Genomic DNA, 19,632 nt, shown 5'->3' with positions numbered 1-19,632 from the left:
GTTGTTAGGAAGTAGCCTGTGTTTGTCATGGTCCATTAATACTTGTTGTTATTTCTCCCCATCTTTTTATTTAGGACTAAAAAAAAATTGCCAGATATAGCTTCCAAGAGTTTTACCAGATGGAACTCTGTGTCCAACTTGAGGACTTGGAGAGTGTACAAAAAGACTGGGAAAAACCCATAGTGGGGAGGGAAGGACTGCCTTCCACAGAAGGGAGTGGGTTAAGAGGGCTGCCAAGTGGGGGAGTTTTTAAAAAGGATTTAGCAGCAAGCATGCTGGACAAGAAAATAGAAATCAGGGAGCTCTGAGGATAGGGCGAAGAGTTGGGAGACGTGAGTTGCTAAACTGGATAACAGAAGTAGAGAGTCTACATGAAAGCAGAGACAAAGAGCTAAAGAAACCTGGCATTAGGTTGGTACAAAAGTAATTGAGGATTTTGCCATTACTTTCAATGGCAAAAACCACAATTACTTTTGCACCAACCTCATAGGAGAGAACTCAGGGAGAGGTGTGAGCTCTGGGAAGCAGGTGAAATGCTCCCCTTTTGTGGATCTTGACCAAGGAGCAGACCTTGCAAAGTTGTAGCAGGTGAAATAGCCCATGTTTATAAAACTCATCTTTTGACACCAGAGTAACCAGGATAGACCCTCAGCTTTACTTAAATACTAGATTTTTCTATTGAAATGTCTTGACTTTGGCTTGAAAGATCAAGTTTATGATCTGGCATAAGAGAGTAATACGAGGTAGAACTACTTACCATGTTGTGGAATCTTAAGAGTTCATGTCCCCTAAACACAAGAACCCAACATGCACAGGTTGGAGAAGATCTCCTGATGAGCTGGCTTTGGGTTAGGTTGCCATCCTCTAAAACAGATCCTGATCTGGGCAACTAAGACTTCATGCCTCTCCCCTTCTGAAATGAGTGACTTGGTCTTAGGTTAATGATCTTCCATGGTGCATACTGGCACTTTTTGATTGGGAAAGTACCAGATGGAAAGTGGATGTTCTCCTTCTGAGACTATGTGGTATGCTCAGAAGTCCTGACCTAACCCAGTTTAACAGCCTCCTTTCAAAGACTTAGACCATATTTTACTTAGCTATCACACTTCAACATATGGATAAGAAAGCCAACATTTTAAATTGTGAGACTAGACTTTTAGAATGAGAAATAATCTTGTCCGGTATTTCCCTAACTGACTTCCATAAGCATTCATGTAAGTGTGGCTAACTCTCTATTCTATACATCTTTCATAGAGAGTCACAGTGCATATTAGCCATTAAAGACTCTAAGAAGTTCTGCTCAAATGAAAGCTGTTGAAGTCTGTTTAGTCTAAGTATTCTCCAAATACTTCTCTACCATTTTTATTGGTATAAATGTTTGGGAAACATGACTACAGCAGAAAGCCCCCTCCCTTCCTTCCTTCCTTGCATAGTTCTGGGTTTGTAGAAGACACACAAAATAGTTGTTGGCTTCTTGACATTTTAGACCAGATAATCCATCGCTCCCTCCCTCCCTTCTTCCCTCCCTTCCTTCCTCTCCTCCTCCCTTCCTCCCTTCCTTCCTTCCTGGAGCTATCTCATGACTGCTGATCCTGAGTTCTTTCAATCTTATCCTAATGATGTTAACTAGTGACTTATACAACAGATATGAGGTGACATTAAGTTGATTCAGGGCCTTCTCACCACTGAAGGCCATGGCCTAGGCGACCTGTCAGGTTATGAAGCTGACTCTAGCAGAGGAGTTCTCTAGGCAGAATGTTGGCAGCTTAGAGGCTTGGGAGTATTAGTATTGCCTGAGACAGAGGGCTAGAAGAAACAACATAGCCTCAGACATACCTTCATAAACTATCCCTGAAGACCCAAGAAGTGGGAGACAGTAGTGATGAATCCAGGTGGCAGGCAATACTCAGCAGACTGGCTGGCAGGTGATCGTCAGCCAGACAATCTGTCCACTCACAGAGGTCTCTGCCACTAAGCTAGGGTGGTAGGTGAGGCACCTAATAGGAGGGCTAAAATGGGTAGAGCAGGCTCCACCAGGAGGGAGTTTGGGTCAGGCTTATCCTAGAGAAACACAGAGAATTAGGCAGAATAACTGATCAGAACTCAGAGATACAGATCATGAAAAAGACCAAGGATAAAGCCCAGGCCTAGCCCATCAGATGATGGGAAAAGGGTCATCCCTAGGAGCACTGAGTCCCAGGACCAATTGGCAAAAAGGAGACTTAGTTACAATAGTCAAAGAGCCCCTGAGTCCTGAGGCTGGAAAGGAGAATATTCTGATCATGGGCATCAGTCTGCTCTGCTATTTACTGTCTCAAGGAACATGAGGCAGAGCCAAGAGACAGCACCTCATAGCCCCATAGGCATTGCAGATGAACAAATCAGTGCTCCCAGTGGGCCCACCTTAATTCATTTCCAATAGATTTTGGAGCTTCTATGGTCAAGGGACAAAGTGATTGCCACTTCTAAGTACTCTCCATTCTTTCTCATTCATTCATTCAGCCAATAAATAATTATTGATCATGATAACATGTGCTATGCATTATGCTTGGGGATAAAATGGTTTTATCATCTAGTGGAATAACCAGACATTGATTGAATGGCTTACAGAATCACACAAAAACTGCAGTGGTGTCGTGTACTATGAAAGGGAGGTATTCAGTATTTTGAGTGTCTATATTAGAAGGATTTGACCTAGTCAGGAAAGGGGAGAGGGTGCTCAGCTTGCAGCTGGGAGAATGTAGCATGCATAAGGGTATAACACCTGGGAGGTAGAACTGGAGGACTGAGAGAGAGAATATGGTACAAGAGGGGTCTGGAAAGACCAGCAGAGATCTAACTGCACAGAAACTTGAGTTCTCATTGAGAAATTTTATCATCATACTATGAGCAGTAGGAAGCCAGTGAGTGTTTTGAGCAAAGAGGTAGCATGTCTACATTTACGTGTGTGCATGTGTTGACTTTTTATTATAGAAAATTTCAAACACACAAAGGAGAGAGAATAGTGATGTTAAGCCCCTTTGTACTCATCACCCAGCTTCAGTGGTAATCAGTATTTCCCTGTCTTGTTTGATCTTTCTCCTGCCCATTATCTGGAATATTTTAAAGTAAATTCAAAACATCACACTATTTCATCTAGAAATGTTTCAGTATGCATATCCAACTGATAAAGACATTTTCTTTCAGATTTGTATTTTGAGATAATCACCCCGGCTATACTCTTTATATGGTTTGGCTCTGTGTCCCCACTCAAATCTCATCTTGAATTGTACTCCCATAATTCACACATGTTGTGGGAGATAACAATCATGGGGGTAGTTCCCCCATACTGTTCTCATGGTAGTGAATAAGTCTCTAGAGAGTTCATGGTTTGATAAGGGGAAACCTGTTTCTCTTGGCTCTCATTCTCTCTCTTGCTGCTGCCATGTGAGACGTGCCTTTCACCTTCTGCCATGATTGTGAGGCCTCCCCAGCTACGTGGAACTGTAAGTCCAAAAAACCTCTTTATTTTGTAAATTGTCCAGTCTTAGGTATGTCTTTATTAACAACATGAAAACAGACTAATACAACTCCAAAGAAAGGATGGGACAGGACCCAAAGATGTGGGTAAATTTGTTCATTTAGGCAAGAGGGGAAGTTAACTTGGACGTTGATAGTGATATCAGTGATGGAGATAACTGGGTAAGTCCCAGAAACATTTATGAGGTAAAATCGACAGGACTTGGTGATAGATTAGATCTGAGAGTTGGGGTGTGGGAGGTGTCTAAGTTGACAGCACATTCCTAGATAGATAAATGATGATGCCACTCAATGAGAAAAGAAGTCCTGGTAGGGACCACTCCTGGGGAGGAAGATTATGAATTAGATTTTGGACATGCTGAGTATGAGCAACCTCAGCAATGTGCACAATGTGTTGTCTAATAAGCTGCAGGTAGAGGACAAGTCTTGGCTAAAGATGCACATGTATGACATGTATGAGTTACCATTAAGAAAATGCTAATTGCGTAAATGGTTTTTTTTTTTTTTTTTACTCTGAAACTAACCAGAGGAAACAAAACAAAACAAGACAAACAAACAAAAACGGAGAAAGCCCAGGACTAAGGAACTCTACATTTAATGGCAAGGTAGAGAAAAATATTCTTGGGAAAAGAATAAAAAAAAGAGTAACTACAGAGGTAGGAGAAAAATTAAGAAACCCAAAAACTCCAGGGAAAAAGTTCTAAGAAGCCTTCCCACCTCTTGAGGGAATGCCCAGCTGAGCATAGGGGGCATTTGACAGCTATTGACCCTATTGTTTAACCCCAGGAATGAACTACACTGGTACTTTGATGGTGCATGGGTATCCCCAACTCCATGCAGTCACTGTCACACACATTACACTCATAGCCCCATAATCATTCCTGAATCCTCAGTACCTAATGCAGCGCCTGGCACACAGGAACTTCTTATTGAATGTATGCTGAGCTATACTAAAAACACACAGAGAACTGAAACGGCTCCACTTTCAAAAGAAGAGAATTCTCGACCTCATTCAGGGACATCACAATGGCCTCTGCTGTGTAAATCTTCAGGCTTCTGAGCCACCTGTGGGATCCTGCACCACCCCATGTGCCTTGAGCACAGGGCAAACAGAGAAAAATTAAATACAACTGACATTTGGATTATTTGCACGACTGCCCCCTCCATTAGCACAGAGAGAAAGTTAACTGAATTCCTGTTATGAAAATTTTCTTTGCCAGAAGTATTGTTAATGGCATTTTTAATCAGTATTAGCCTGCAGGTTGCATCAGCGGTGTTCATCAGCTTCCTTCACCGGCTCAGGCCTATGTGACTGACTCCTGTCATTATCGTCAGATGAGAGGAAATACACAAATGAATCTGAAAGGATGGGAGTTACTCTTCAGCAAAAAATTCATAGCAGTGCCATAATTCACTGTGGTGACACCAGCAACAGAGCAAAGCAAATCGGGCTTGCTGAGCTCCAGATAAGCGGAGAAAAACAAAAGTTATTTATTCAGATGAAAAAGTCCTGGAATATTATGGCCAGGTACGGTGGCTCAAGTCTGTAATCCCAGTACTTTGGGAGGTTGAAGCCAGTGGTTCACATGAGGTCTGGAGTTTGAGATCAGCCTGGCCAACATGGTGAAACCTTGTCTCTACTAAAAATACAAAAATTAGCTGGGCCTGGTGGTGCATGCCTGTAATCCCAGCTACTAGGGAGGCTGAGGCAGGAGAATTGCTTGAACCCCAGAGGTGGAGGTTGCAGTGAGCCAACATTGCACCACTGCACTCCAGCCTGGGTGACACAGTGAGAAAAAAAAGAAAAAAAAAAGTTATGGAGTATTATAATGGATGAAATACAAACAGAATAAATAGGAAATATTAGATTAAGGAAGGAAGCTGACCTGTCCATTCAAATCTACCTTTGGGGCTTTATAGGTATTTACTAGGTATTTCAGAATGCTCAATTCTAGTTTGCATGCCCAGACAGAGGGCAGGGGCAGAAATGTTGGCACCAAAATGGTGGTAAATGAAGAATCATTTATGTTTGGCTTTGGGAAAGATTTGGACCCACGAATTTGGATTGGCATCTAAGAGTTCACAAATAATCATGGAGCCTAATTAAGAAGCTGGAACACTGGCAGCTTCCTGTTCCGCACCTCTCCACTGCATGCTAAGGACAGGGCCTCCTTTCTCAGGCCGATGAAAAGCACTCACCTGGCTGGGTGCGGTCGCGCAAGCCTGTAATCCCAGCACTTTGGGAAGCCGAGGCTGGTGGATCACCTTAGGTCAAGAGTTTGCAAACAGCCTGACTAACATGGTGAAACCCCGTCTCTACTAAATACAAAAAAATTAGCCAGGCGTGGTGGCGCATGCCTGTAATCTGATCTATTTGGGAAGCTGAAACAGGAGAATCGCTTGTACCTGGGAGGCAGAGGTTGCAGTGAGCCCAGATAGCGCTATTGCACTTCAGTCTGGGCAACAAGAGCGAAACTCAGTCTCAAAAAAAAGAAAAGTGAGAAGCACTCACCTTTGTTTAGGAACGATTCTCACCTTGTGACTTCTACTCAGCTCACCCCTTCCACTTCCTGGAACAGGATAGGTATGCTATGATGTTAGCATTTAACGGTTTTGATTTTTTTTTTTTTTTTAATATCAGAGGTTGAGTCTGGTAGCAAACTCTTTCAGCAACGAAATAAACAAGATCCCTCATTCAAGCCTCTGTTTTAGGACGAAGTGCATTCCACTGTGCTGTTTTCCCTACAGCAGTCACCATACTATATATAAGGGGTTGTTGGCCTGAATATCTTAAGTGAGAGAAGACGCCATGTATGTTTAACTCTAAATTCCTAGATCTCAATATAGCTCCTGGCTCAGAGTTGGGGCTCAATAAGCGTTTTTGAATAAATGAGACAGACAAAAATCCTTACTTCAATGATTTTATTTTTCACTTAATTTGGGACATCTTCATAAATTATATCTGTGAGAGTCCATAAAACTTCTCTTTCTGTCCTCTGAATTCACAGAAGAGAAAATGGAAGGCAACAGGGATTATTATGTAAACTGAATTTGGTGGTTTTTCAGTATGTTAGTGGTGGCTGTTTTACTGGTGCATCACATCAAACATTTTATTTTTATTTCAATAATTTCAGGGTAACAGGTAGTGTTTTGTTGCATGGCAAAGTTATTTAGTGGTGATTTCCAAGATTTTGGTGCATCCATCACCTGAACAATGTACAATGTACACAATGTATCCAGTGTGTAGTCTTTTATCAACATTTTTTGTTGTTTCTCATTTGCCATCAGTAGTTCCTAACAGGTAATGCCCATAGGATAGCAAAACAAGGAGAGTATTTACAGTTCTGCCAGGGGAGACCCTCAGAATTCCAGGCCCTGAGACTTTTCTATTAGAGATACTTGAAGGTCTCAACAGATCATGAGGTTAATTGATTTGTCAACACCACTAGTTAGTAGCAGAAATAGCTCCTAGTTAGTAGCAGAGATAAGAACACCCAAGCCAGATTCCTACTTTCATATCACCTTCCTCTCAAACTAGAGGAATTTATATTCTGATTTAGTGCCTTCCCATTTTCAAAGCCTCTCTGGAGCCTATGACCCAGGAATCTGGAAGGAAACTTGCACTGACTCATTCACCTACAAGAATATGCCACTGAATCTCTCTTTTAGTCCTGTAATAAAAATTTCTGCTTGAGGCAGCTGCCATTTATAGCACAACTGCTTGTGTGCACCTCAGACCTCATCACCTCATATTCCCCCAGGATGTCTAGATTGAGATTTTCTGCCTTTCTGTCTGGCTGATGTGCTTGAATTCTTGAATCTCATTCCTGTTGTCCTCTACTTTTTGCCAATTGCTATAATTATGTTATTTCAAGCAGAGCTAGTTTGCTTCCCAGCACACCATTTGGGGAGGGGAGGGTCATCTCAGTGACACACTGACGCCCAGCAACTAAGAATTTTTAGACTTTGGTTCCAAATGCTAGTAATGATCTCTCTCAAGTCTGCTCACAGAGTCCAGTTCTACTTTTCATCCAATAAATGGAAATTCCACCTTGAATTTGCTCTACCTTCTAATTGAAATATTGAAGTATGAAACAGCCAGGGGAATGATTTGGGCCTAACTGGAATAATGTGAGACAAGGTTGACCAATAGTCTCTACCCAGAAATCACCCTACCCTCCTTCACTGAGGTGATTGTTTCTTTCTTCACTGTGCTTAGCAACTCCTGTCATAAGAGACAGCTTATTCTGAGCAGACATCTTCCTCTTCTTGGAGGTGTCAGGGACTGTCAGATTGAGTAAAGATTTGGGGGCTTAGGAATTCAGCTAGGATCTGTCTGAAGGTGATTCTTATACTGGAGTTACATGAATCACTGCTCCAGAGACAGCCAAGTCCCAAAGTAAACTCAGGATAAAGAGTGTCTATAAATTCAGAACACCCAAGGGACGGGCAGAACTCTGCAGACTTGACTCTACTAACATTGCAGTATGATGCAGTGAGCCTGGCTTTTAATTATTCCAATAAAAGATTGATTCTTTGTTTGCAGTACATTCTGCTACTGTGTAAAAATAGCTCTTTAGTCAAAAAATCCTAATGTGGTTAATGTAGCTGGACTTGATTTCAGGGACTCCTTGGTGAGTTAGTGACAAAGGCTGTAGTACTAGATTAATGAGGCCAGGTCAGGTGATCAATTCCCTTGTCCTATTCCATTTTCAAAGATGATGCCTTTTAACTTTCCTGCAAGTACATGCCAAGGCCACAAGGGCGGATGGATACAGGAAGGAAAAAGAAGGGGATTTGAAGTAGTAAGCTTATCAGAGATAACAGGATAAACAACTCAAAGCATATGCAGAAGTCTCCTCTAACATTGCTGTAAAGAAGCTTACTTCAAAAGGATGTTACTTCTTTACACCTTGTCTCTCCCTTTTCCCATATATTTAAGAAATTCATGTACACAATCCACCAGAAGCTTATATGGAGCACTTTAAAAATGAGAACACACTCATTCATTCATTCAACAAATATTTATTGATCATCTGCTGTGTTCTAAGCACTACCCTAGGCTCTGGAAAGACAGAGATGAACATGAAATTCAGAGATGCCCTCATGAAGCTTTCATTCTACTGGGAAGATATGTGTAAACACATCCATAAATAACTTCACATAGTGAAAAGTATAAACAATAAAATAAGACTATGGGATGGAGAGTAACTGGTGTCAGTTAAGGAAAGTGTCTCAACTTTAGCTTTGGAGGTGAGGGCAGAGCTCTGAGGAGGGAATGTTAGCTAGACCTGGACCATGAGAAGCAAGTATCCCCCAAAGATCAGGGGAGATAATTCAAAGTAGGGACAAAGACCCGAAACAGGGTCAAGTTCGTGTGTTCAGGAGACATAAAGCCAGCATGGCTAGAGCCCAGTGAAAGAAGAGGAACATGGTGGGACATGAGGTAGGAGAAGAAGGCTGAGGCTAAATCAGGTAGGACCTGAAGACCATGGCAAGGAGTTAGCTTTCTATTCCAATTGCAAGGTGAAACCACTGGAGAGTGGTGGTAGCCAGTGATGGCTGCCAATGATCCTGCCTCCTGGTATTCACACCCTTGCATTACACCTTTCCACATCAGATCAGAATTTGTCTGCAGGAACAACAGCATATGGAAGAAGTGATCATATGTGATGTCTAGATCACAATTTTTCAACCACAACACCATTGACGTTTTGGACCAGATAATTCTTTGTTGTGCAAGGCTGTTGTAGGGTCCAAGGAAAAATGTCCCCTTCGCACTCAATGAAGGTTCATTGAAAATCACTGAAGAGGCAGATTAACAGGAGAAAAGGTATACAAATTTATTTAATCATAGTTTTAAATGACATGGAAGCCTTCAGAATAAAGACCCAAATACACAGAAAATTGTTCATTTTTATGCTTAGTTTCAACAAATTATGGACAGTCATATAGAAATATAATTGGACAAAAAGAGTATGAGATAATGCTAATAGACTGAGTGGGGAAACGCAGCAAGGCCTGTCTGTCCAGACTCTTGGCCTGCCTGTGAAACATTCCTTTCTTCTGGGTATGGGGCAGGACTGTCTCTGGAATGGGGGTCTATGACCTACAATCAAACAAGGCAGGTCAGATCATTTCTTTGTGGCCAGCTTTTACACAGAAATGTGGGAGGAAAGATGGAGTATATTTTTAGCTTCTATGGATGGCTTTGAGGAAAAGGGCTTCTGGTTTCTATGACCTGCCTTGGGAAAAAATGATTCTAATTTCTATGGGTAGCCTTGGCAGAGAATGAGAGGCCAGAAACAGAGGGGTAAGAGAAGCTCAGAGAAAACCTTTTGCCTCTGAGGCTACTTTGGCAGCCTTCACTTTGGGGTACCATTTTCTGAGCCTCAGCACTGCACTGTCTTCCACATTACAGAATATTTAGCAGCATCTATGGCCTCTACCAGTTAGAGGGGAGTATGTACTCCTTCCTGCAGTTGTGATAACCAAAAATATATCTTTAAACCAGGTCATATGCTGCCACAGGGTATGGAGGAAAATCCCCCCTGGTTGGGAATCACTGAGTTAGATCATAAAAGTCATGGTGGCTACTGCCTTGTTTTCTCTCCAATCACTCAGGCTCGGGGAAGCCAGATGCCATGTTGGGATAACACTGAAGTAGCCTCATTGAGAGGCCCATATGGCAAAGAACTGAAGCCTCCTATTAACAGCCATGGGAGTACACCATCTTGGAAGCGGATCCTTCAGACCCAGTCAAGCCTTCAGATGACTGCAACCCCAGCCAACATCTTGACTGCAATCCCATGAGATACCTTGAGCCAGGACCTCCCAGCTAAGCCTCTCCTGAACGCCAATTGTTAGATGATAAATTCTTGTTGTTTTAAGCTAATTTTGTGGATAATTTGCTATGCAACAATAGATAATTTCAGAACAAGCGTGATTTCATGCGATTTATACCTTAGGGTCTTTCTGGCTGCTGTGTGGAAAATAGACTACAGGGGAGACTGAATTCTGATGAAGAAGCTATTGTCATAATCTGAGCAAGAGATTATGGTGGCACAAACCACAGCTTGCAATGGTTAGGGTCACTACTAATTCTTATAGTATGACTGTGAAAATTAGAAGGAGGCACCTAGTCTTCGAGGAATTTTAATGATATCTGTTAGAAGATTATTATGATGTTCTGGATTTTTGAGAAGAGAAAACATTTAGACCATCTGCTGGAAGTTTTGTATTACAAAAATACAAATCTGGTCGGGCATGGTGGCTGTAATCCTAGCACTTTGGGAGGCTGAGGTGAATGGATCACTTGAGGTCAGGAGTTTGAGACCAGCCTGGCCAACATGCTGAAACCCCATCTCTACTAAAAGTACAAAAATTAGCCAGGCATGGTGGTGTGCGCCTGTAGTCCCAGTTCCTTGGGAGGCTGAGGCAGGAAAATCGCTTGAGCCCTGGAGGTGGAGGTTGCAGTGAGCTGAGATCACGCCACTGCACTCCAGCCTGGGCGACAGAGGGAGACTCTGTCAAAAAAAAAAAAAAAAAAAAACTATGGTATCTATCATTAGTGAGAACTCTGTTATGCAGTGCACAACCTGCACGATCATATGTGGAGATCCTGGCAGTGATTATATCGAGACTTCTCTAACTGGAGACAATTTTGGATATATTTTGGATTGGGTGTTGAGTATGAGGAAAACATGTCTGTTGGGTTATGGCTGGAATAATTCAGTCATTGAGGATCCTGTTTACTGAAACTGGGAAGACAGAGGGAGGATACAGTGGCAAGGGGGTGGGAAAGGAGGCTGTATGTGAAGGAAAAGCAATAGTTCTTTTTGGCTATGTTAAGTTTGAGATGCCTAACAAATATCCAAGTTAGATGTCAAGTAGGGAGTTGAATTTATGAGACTGGAGCTGAGGATAGAAGTCAGGGCTGGAAATACACATTTGGGAGTTATCAGCACATAGGTATCTTTTAAAATCACAGAACCAGACAAGATTATCTAGAGAGAATATGTCAACAAGAAAGAGAAGATGCCCAAAGGCTGAGTAAACTGTGAAGTGCTCCAACATGTAAAGGTTGTAGAAACGGGAGGAACCATAAAAGGAAAAGAAGAAGGCTTCATCAAGTGAAAGTCGAAAAGATAAAAGGAGAGGGTGCTGGCCTGAGAATTTAGACCATACAGAATTTCAAAAGCATGGAGCAATCAATGGAGACATCATTAGATCTGCGCATGTGCACTGATCAAGGAGAGCAATACTTTGTATGTATCAAACACTAATTCTTACCAATTAATGAGTGAACAAAAAATAGCAAACATCCATGTTGTGTTTTCTATGTGCCAGACACTGTTACAAGTTCTTTACATATATTAGCTCAGTTAATCCTCACCATAACTCTATAAGGCAGGAACTATAATTCCTATTTCCAGATGAAGGAACTGAGGCCCAGAGAGGTTCATTGCTAGAATGTAGTAGAGCAAGGATATGGACCCAGTGATCTGGCTTCAGAGCCAATGCTCTTAACCTCTATGCTGCACTGCTCATAAATGAATAAATGAGATATTTGTAATTATTTTAAAACTTTGCATGTGGCTTTGGAATACATCGAATTATTGTTTGAGTTCAAAATTTTATTCTGCCCTATCTGATTTTAAATGCATTTGCTTTACCTGAGCTCACTCTATCTAGGTGGAATAATGAAGTCAACCAGGAAGAGATGGGGCAATGTGAGAAATCAAGCCTTTCATTAAAACATGACCGTGCGCAATGCATAAAAGCAATATCATTGTGCTAGCAACCAAGTAGACCATAGCTCACTGACAGTGTCAAAGGTTAGGCCCATTTGTTTTCCATTTTAATGGAAGAATCCATTTGCAGAGGTTCAGAGGTTCTTCTAATGCTCATTTCTGACTTTCCCCCAGCTTGACAATTTAGTTCCTTTCCTTCTGTGGACATCTTTTATGCCTTATCCCACATGCTCTCAGCCCAATGTTTTAGCTCCTGCTTTTGCTGTAGCACCCAGTGCAGCTGCACACAGGTATAAGCTGACAGCACCTTGCCTCAGTTATACCCCGTGGCTCTTGATTTCTTCCCAGAGCTGCTATGCATCACCATGGAGGGAGCCTGTGGAAGCCCTGTCAGCTACACTGGCATATGTCCAAACCTGGAACTGTGAGGGACCTAACACCCCATTAGGGTTCTTAGACCAATGGGGGGCAGTGGCTGGTGGACAAACACTCCCCTCTTCAGTGTGTCTGGTGGATGCCTCTAAGGAGCCTGCTACCCAGTTCTGCTAGGAGAACTGGCCAATCGAGCTCTGGTTGCCTGCAGCAATGCCCTCAATAACATACCCTTGGGTTGGCTTTGTCTCCTTTCCTATTTCACTTCCCAGACCCCCAATTTTGTTCCTCAGAGTCTCTTTCCAAAACAAATGATAGGAACCAAGCCCTCGCCTCAGGCTCTGTTTTTTTCGGGTGGGCCACATTAAGACCATCTTAGTCACAATGTCAGTGGATTAACGAGACAGGCTGCGGTGGAATCTTTCCTGAGAGATTCATAACCACCACCTACAGCCTGCAGAATTTAGGAACAGGCCTGGGCTGGAGTCCTGGTTCTAGTGTTTGCCTACTAAGTAACCTTAGACAAAACACATTAACTTCTCTGTGACTCAGTTTTCTCATCTGCAAAATGTGAAAAACAAGAGCATCATCCTCCCAGGATGTTGAGAGATAATGGATGTGGTAATAAAGTGATGGATATGTGTAGAGTTGGTAAATAGAAACTACACAAATGGTATGTATGTGTGTGTGTGTGTGTGTGTGCATTCTTTCTAACAAGTCATCTCCAAGCCATAAGAAAATTATTCCAAAGTGCATTTATACAATATAGTAACCACTAGCTACATATGGCTACACAAATTTTTATGAAATAAAATTAAATAGAATTAAAAATTCAATTCCTTAATCACACTAACCACATCTCATGTGCTCAATAGCCACATGAAGCTAGCAGCTACTGCATCACCAGATGGCACAGATACAGAACATTTCTATCATCACAGAAGGTTTGCTTGGACAATATTGTTATTCAAGTGTATTATAGCCTGATGCCAAGAAAGATAAGGTTATCGTGGGGGGGAAGATGTCGTGTCTTGAATTCTCTAAGGCTGTGTCCATTAAACAGATAGCCAGGAATTTTTCTTTCTGTAGCTTTCCATCCAACTAGGAGTCCAGGCCCATCTGGATAGGGCATGATCCCCAGAGCCAGGATTTCTGGGCCTCTGCCAGCACTGGTTTCAGAGCACATGCCCCTGGGTAAGGTAGGCACCACAGCTCTGAGCAACAGAATGCTGCCCTCTCCCCTGCTGGTTGGCACGATAAAAACTGGGCACCATGAAAAAGGAAGCAAGTCCAGCCATTCTCGAGAGCCACAGCCAACCACCAAGTGCTCCTGCAGGAATGTCACCAACTCACTGGCCACACTACCCTCCTTATGGAAATCTCAACTAAGGACTATATCTTCTGCGTACATGCAACATGCCTAAAAAGACACACGTGGGAAGACATGTCACAGGTAGCACAGAGGGATGGAAGGTCCTCTATCTCCCACCCCCATGCTGTTACTGCCTGAGCTTTGAAAGGAAAGTTGGGGTGATTTTCCACTATGGGTGCTGTAGATGCCCTCAGCCTTCCACTGACCTACCCAAAAAGCTGACAGGCCAAGGCAGCATAGCTCCTGGCAGACATGGGCTGTGGGAGATTGTGAAGTGGAAAGTTTGTCTTTCAGACCTCACTTAGTGCCCATGAAATGCTCTCATGTAAACCTGGCAGGGCCCAGTCTGGATGCACTCAAAAGATTATTGCACCTGTTTTTCTGTCCTGACCTTTTCCATCGTCAAAATTTATCTATGTGTCTGAGTAATACATGCTAATGTGAAAATGGGTAAATACATTATCCAATGAGATCTAGAGTTTACTTAAATATTCCTGAAATGCAAACTCCTAACTTGATATACTTCCCCAAAGGGAAATATATTTGTTGAACTGAAAGTAATGAATCCCATCAGCAAAGCCTCCCATTTTTATAGCCACCTTCACCTCCTGTCATACACACTCATGCACAAAGAGTAACGATTATGGAGCTTGGAAAAATCGAAACCAGCATCTGTGAGGTTCATGTAAAGTTTGTTGACTTTTGTCTCAACCTGCTTCTTAGTAGGGCTGATCCCAGCACCCAGGGAACCCAGGGCACCCAACACCCTCCCTAGAAAAGAGAATGGAGCTGTACTTGGCAAACACTAAGGATCTTCCTTCTCCCTTTTCTCATTATGTCTCACATTGCCACACTTTTTAGCCCTTGACACTTCATGGTGTGCCAGGCTCTTCTTCCACCAGCCTTTGGTAGCTCTGTGGGAACAGCTTACTTCTCACTTCCTGGCTCTGGAAAATGTTCCCAGCATTCGTTCCTTAATTAACATCTCACTTGACTTGCCAAGACCTAAAACCAGGGCTCCAAATACAACCCTGAAAAAGTGGCACATCCAACAGAGGGAGAATCTAATAGGTGAGGCAGAGTTAGATCCTAGAATGTCTCTCACACTACACCAATAAAAACAACTGTTGCAGAATTTAGACATTAAAAATTTCGGCCTTAGCCAAGTGCAGTGGTGAGTGCCTATGGTCCCAGCTACTCGGGAGGCTGAGGCAGGAGGATTGCTTGAGCCCGGGAGTTTGAGACTGTAGTGCACTATGATATATGTAGTGTGCACCTGTGAATAGCCACTGTGCTCCAGCCTGGATGATATAGTGAGACCCCATCTCTAAAAATATTTGGGGGGGTGTATTTTGAAGTCAGAGTGTCTGGGTTCAAATGATAGCTGTGCTACATAACTGTGGAATGCCACATGAGTTACTTAACTTCTTTACACCTCACTTCCTCAACTGTGAAATGTGACCATAATATCATCCCCATGATAGAATTTTAGAGAATTTAAAATGAGATAAAGTATAAAAAGCACTTAGCATAGTGTCTTTACCATAGTTAGTGATTAATTAAGGATGGCTATCATTAGTAGTATTATTACTTTTTCAATATATTCATCATCATTATTATGCAGTTAATAATTATCAGAGCTCTCTGAAATTGTTTTGAGTTAGCAGTCAAAAGGGACAAAAGCAAGAAAGCCAAGACCTGTGCCACTCAAAGAAGAAATTTTGCCCTCTTGATCTTCTTGAGCCTCCCAGCTACCAAAACACAATTGCTACCCAGAGAAATGATTAGACTTTACGTGCCTGTTTATTTTGCCACATTTCCCACTCCCTTACTATTTGTGTCTTGATTTCTCCTCGAAAATAAATAGACATTTATTTAGTCAACTAGTCAAGGGAAACGTTCCTTTGTTACTCTCACTGAATTGAGGAGTATAAAGAATCCTGTCATTTACAAAACCAGGTGAAATGGCTCATTTTCCCTTAATTTTCATCACATGCTTAAGTGATATTTCATGAACACAGAAAAAAAAAGAAACAGAAGGATGGTTCACTATTTTCTTCAAACAGATTTTTGCAGTGACATTTTTCAACAAGATAAGAATTATTTCTCAAGGAAAAAAAATTCTTATCTTCACAAACAAACAAAAGAAAGAAAAAACCCACAAAAGTGACATTTTCTTTTCCCTAGAGAACATCTTTCTTTCTACGAGACCTGCCTTTCACCTCAGCAGTCAGCTCCAGGTGTTAATGGAAAATGCTTTGGTGTCTCTAACTCCTGCAAACTATGAATCATTTCCAATCCCTGAAGAAATGAAAATTAACATCCTGAGTTTATGATGTTGGCATTCATCTACAAAAGCCAGGCCTCACATTTTAATATAAATATTTCTGGACGAAAAGCAAGGCATGAAGAAAAGAATCCCAAACTTCTCACATGCTATTTATCTCTGCACCTCCTCCTCAGCCTTTAAAAACAGATACACACAGCAATTTAAGACCCTTTGTACTGGTTCAAAAAACAACTGGCACCACAGCAATCAAACATTGAACAAAGTAATTTGCTCCAACGAATCCCTTTCAAATGGTTTGCTGGAGCAATTCACAGGTGTGGCCTTTGTCCTTCCATTTTAATAGCTGTGGCAGAGGTATGTAGGCCGTAAATAATTATTTGAGAGTGAGTGACGAAGGAGAGATAAAGGGAGGAGTCATTCCAAATAAAGATTTCATACCACTTCAACATCAGTGGCCACCAAATGAAAATGAATCTGCTTTGGCCTTGGTGGCCACTGAGTGGACATCCCATTCTTCACCTGGTGCTAAGGACACCAACATTTTTTCAGCCTACTGAGTGTGAAAGAGGCAAAAACCATGATAAAGACAAACACTTCTATTTACTCTCAGATTATACAGTTACAAGCCTGGAATTCTACTGCAGGGAGTGATTTCAGGGACAGCCTGCCCAGATTTGCTCCCTGACATCATTTAAAATTACAAAATCCCTAGCATCTTCTGCCACCTCCTTCATTGACAGTTTAACAAGAAGGCCAGTGGCTAACTAGCCTTAAGGGCTTCATTTGTCTTGCCCCTTAAAATAATTAGTGATATTTTCAGGGAAGCTAACGCCTCTTCTCTGAGAGCAAGACCAATACTGGCAGACGGTGGTTATTAGAGAAATCAACGTGGGCATGTTTTTTGCACAATCTGGTCAATTATATAGTCTTACAATTAATCTAACCTTGTGAAGAGCAAGTGATTCATCTAAAACTAGGATTGCCAGATAAACTACAGGACACCCAGTTAAACTGAATCTCAGAGAACCAATAAATATTTTATAGTATGTTTCATGCCATATTTGGGGTATACATATACTAACACACATCTGATGTTTATCTGAAATTCAAATTTAACTTGGTGCCCTGTATTTTTATTTATTTGCTAAATTTAGAAACCTTATTTGGACCCCCCCCCCCATGTAATTGTGGGTAAATAGATGAACCTCTCTGTATGTGTTCTCTTAGCTGTGATATGGAGATCATTTCTATCCATCTGCTCACTAAAGTTAAAATAAGGAAGCAATGATCCAATGTGTCAAAGGTGCTTCGGTAAATTGTAAAGTTTTGAATGCGTAGATATGTAAAGCATTTAGAAACACATCTTGCATATAGTAAGTGCTTTATATGTGTTTGCTAAACAATTGCATACATACAGAACACACACATATACATATATATACACACAGAAATCTCCACTGTACAATCTCATTTACTTCTTAGCATGTTCACTGTGCTCAGTTAGATAATTACAGGGTAAGGAAGATGTTAAAGGAACTAAGAGGAAGGTTTCCTAACCCAGATGGGAAGGTCAGGGAAAGTTTTTCAGAAGAATAAAAAGATGTGAGATATTTATTCATGCCACATTAATTTATAGCAATTTTTCTCACTGACATGCACAGATGTATACTGCACAAACTATGTCATGGACTTTCTTTCATAGGTTCTGAGACATGATCATTTAGAGAATGACAGCCCCTCATTCATTCCACTGTAGACAGTTATATTTTCTCAGCATATATTTTCTCTCATAAATGAATAGTATGGAGGAGAGGGAAGGAGAGAGAAAGAGCCACAAAAACCCCTTGGAAGCTCTATAAATCAGCTTGACTGAGGCTGTCATTTTCAAAAAAGCTGGATTAACTTTTTGAGTTGTTTAGGTTTTGGTTGCATAAAGCCTATTTTTCATGCAAAAGACTTGAACTTTTCAATTTTCAATCTATATTGTCTTTGATAAAGCCCAAATGCTTGCTTTTATCTCCCAAAGAAAAAAATTATTAATAAAAATTTCAATCAAAATCTATTTATATAACTATTGTCATTTTTAGCAGGGCTCCAGGCTTCATTACAGATACCAGAAATGCATTTCAAAGTGTGACCTGAGATGTGTGAAATTCAAACACATGGAAATTCAAGCACTAACAACACTACTAATGGCCTTAATGAAGAGAGGACATAAAAGAGAGGTTAGGAGTAGAGAAAGAAAGAGAAAATAAAAGAAAAAGATTAGATTTGACAATATTTGTACAGATAATCAATCAAGAAACATTTACTGAGAACCTATGTACCCTGAATGCTGGACCTTCCAACCTATATAAAAGATGGCTCCTGTTAGGCATAGTGGACCACGCCTATAATGGCAGCACTTTGGGAAGCTGAGGTCAAGAGTTCAATACCAGACTGGACAACGTTGCAAGATTCCTGTCTCTACAAAAATAAAAAATTAGCTGGGTGTGGTGGCACATGGCTGTAGTTCCAGCTACTCAAAAGGCTATGTTGAGAGCATTGCTTGAGCCCAGAAGTTTGAGGTTACAGTGAGCTATAATCATGCCACTGCACTCCTGCCTGGGCAACAGAGAAAGATCCTGTCTCAAAAAAAAAATTAAAAAATAAAAATAAAGAAAGATGGCTCTTGTCCTCAAGAAGTTTGCAGTTCCATATAGGAGACAGACAAGTCGATGGGTAATTATGACATAGTAACAGAAACCTAAACCATAGACTGTGGAGGCACATAGGATAGAGTATTGAAGGACTTTACAGAAGGTCAAGGGATTTCACAGAGCTCATTTAATTAGGTGCAATCCCAAGAGGTCTAGGAGGGGCTTTAAGCAGAGACAGATTTTATAAAGCTTATCCTGCTTATAGTGTGAAATCTGGACCCGCCAGAAGGGAGGCAAGAAGAAGGTGCCAGTTAGAAGGCTGTCTAGTGGTGAATATGTTAATATCCTCTTTCCCAAGCATAGCCCTTTTTGCTTTGCTACAAGGTAAAGCTGAAGTTTCCAGATAGGTTAACCCAACTTCCTTTGATTTGTCCTGTCACTTTTCTGCACTCAGTGACCCTCAACTGATATCCAGCAGTATTTGTCATTTAAATTCTTCTCTTAGAATGTAATTTCCTTGGCTTCAACATCAACAATCACTCTAGAAAATTTGCTCCACTTTGCAAAGATAAATGGCATTAAAAAAAATCAAAACAAACAAAAAACGGGAGTAATTCAAAGCTGAACTCTGTTCCTCTGGGAATCAAGGAGGCTTAGCACAAAGAACACAAAACAGGGATGCAAAAT

Source organism: Pongo pygmaeus, chromosome 11 (assembly GCF_028885625.2).
Source record: "Pongo pygmaeus isolate AG05252 chromosome 11, NHGRI_mPonPyg2-v2.0_pri, whole genome shotgun sequence".
Lineage (NCBI taxonomy): Eukaryota > Metazoa > Chordata > Mammalia > Primates > Hominidae > Pongo > Pongo pygmaeus.
The sequence above is the reverse complement of the archived record's forward strand: the minus strand, read 5'-3'. Positions refer to the sequence as shown.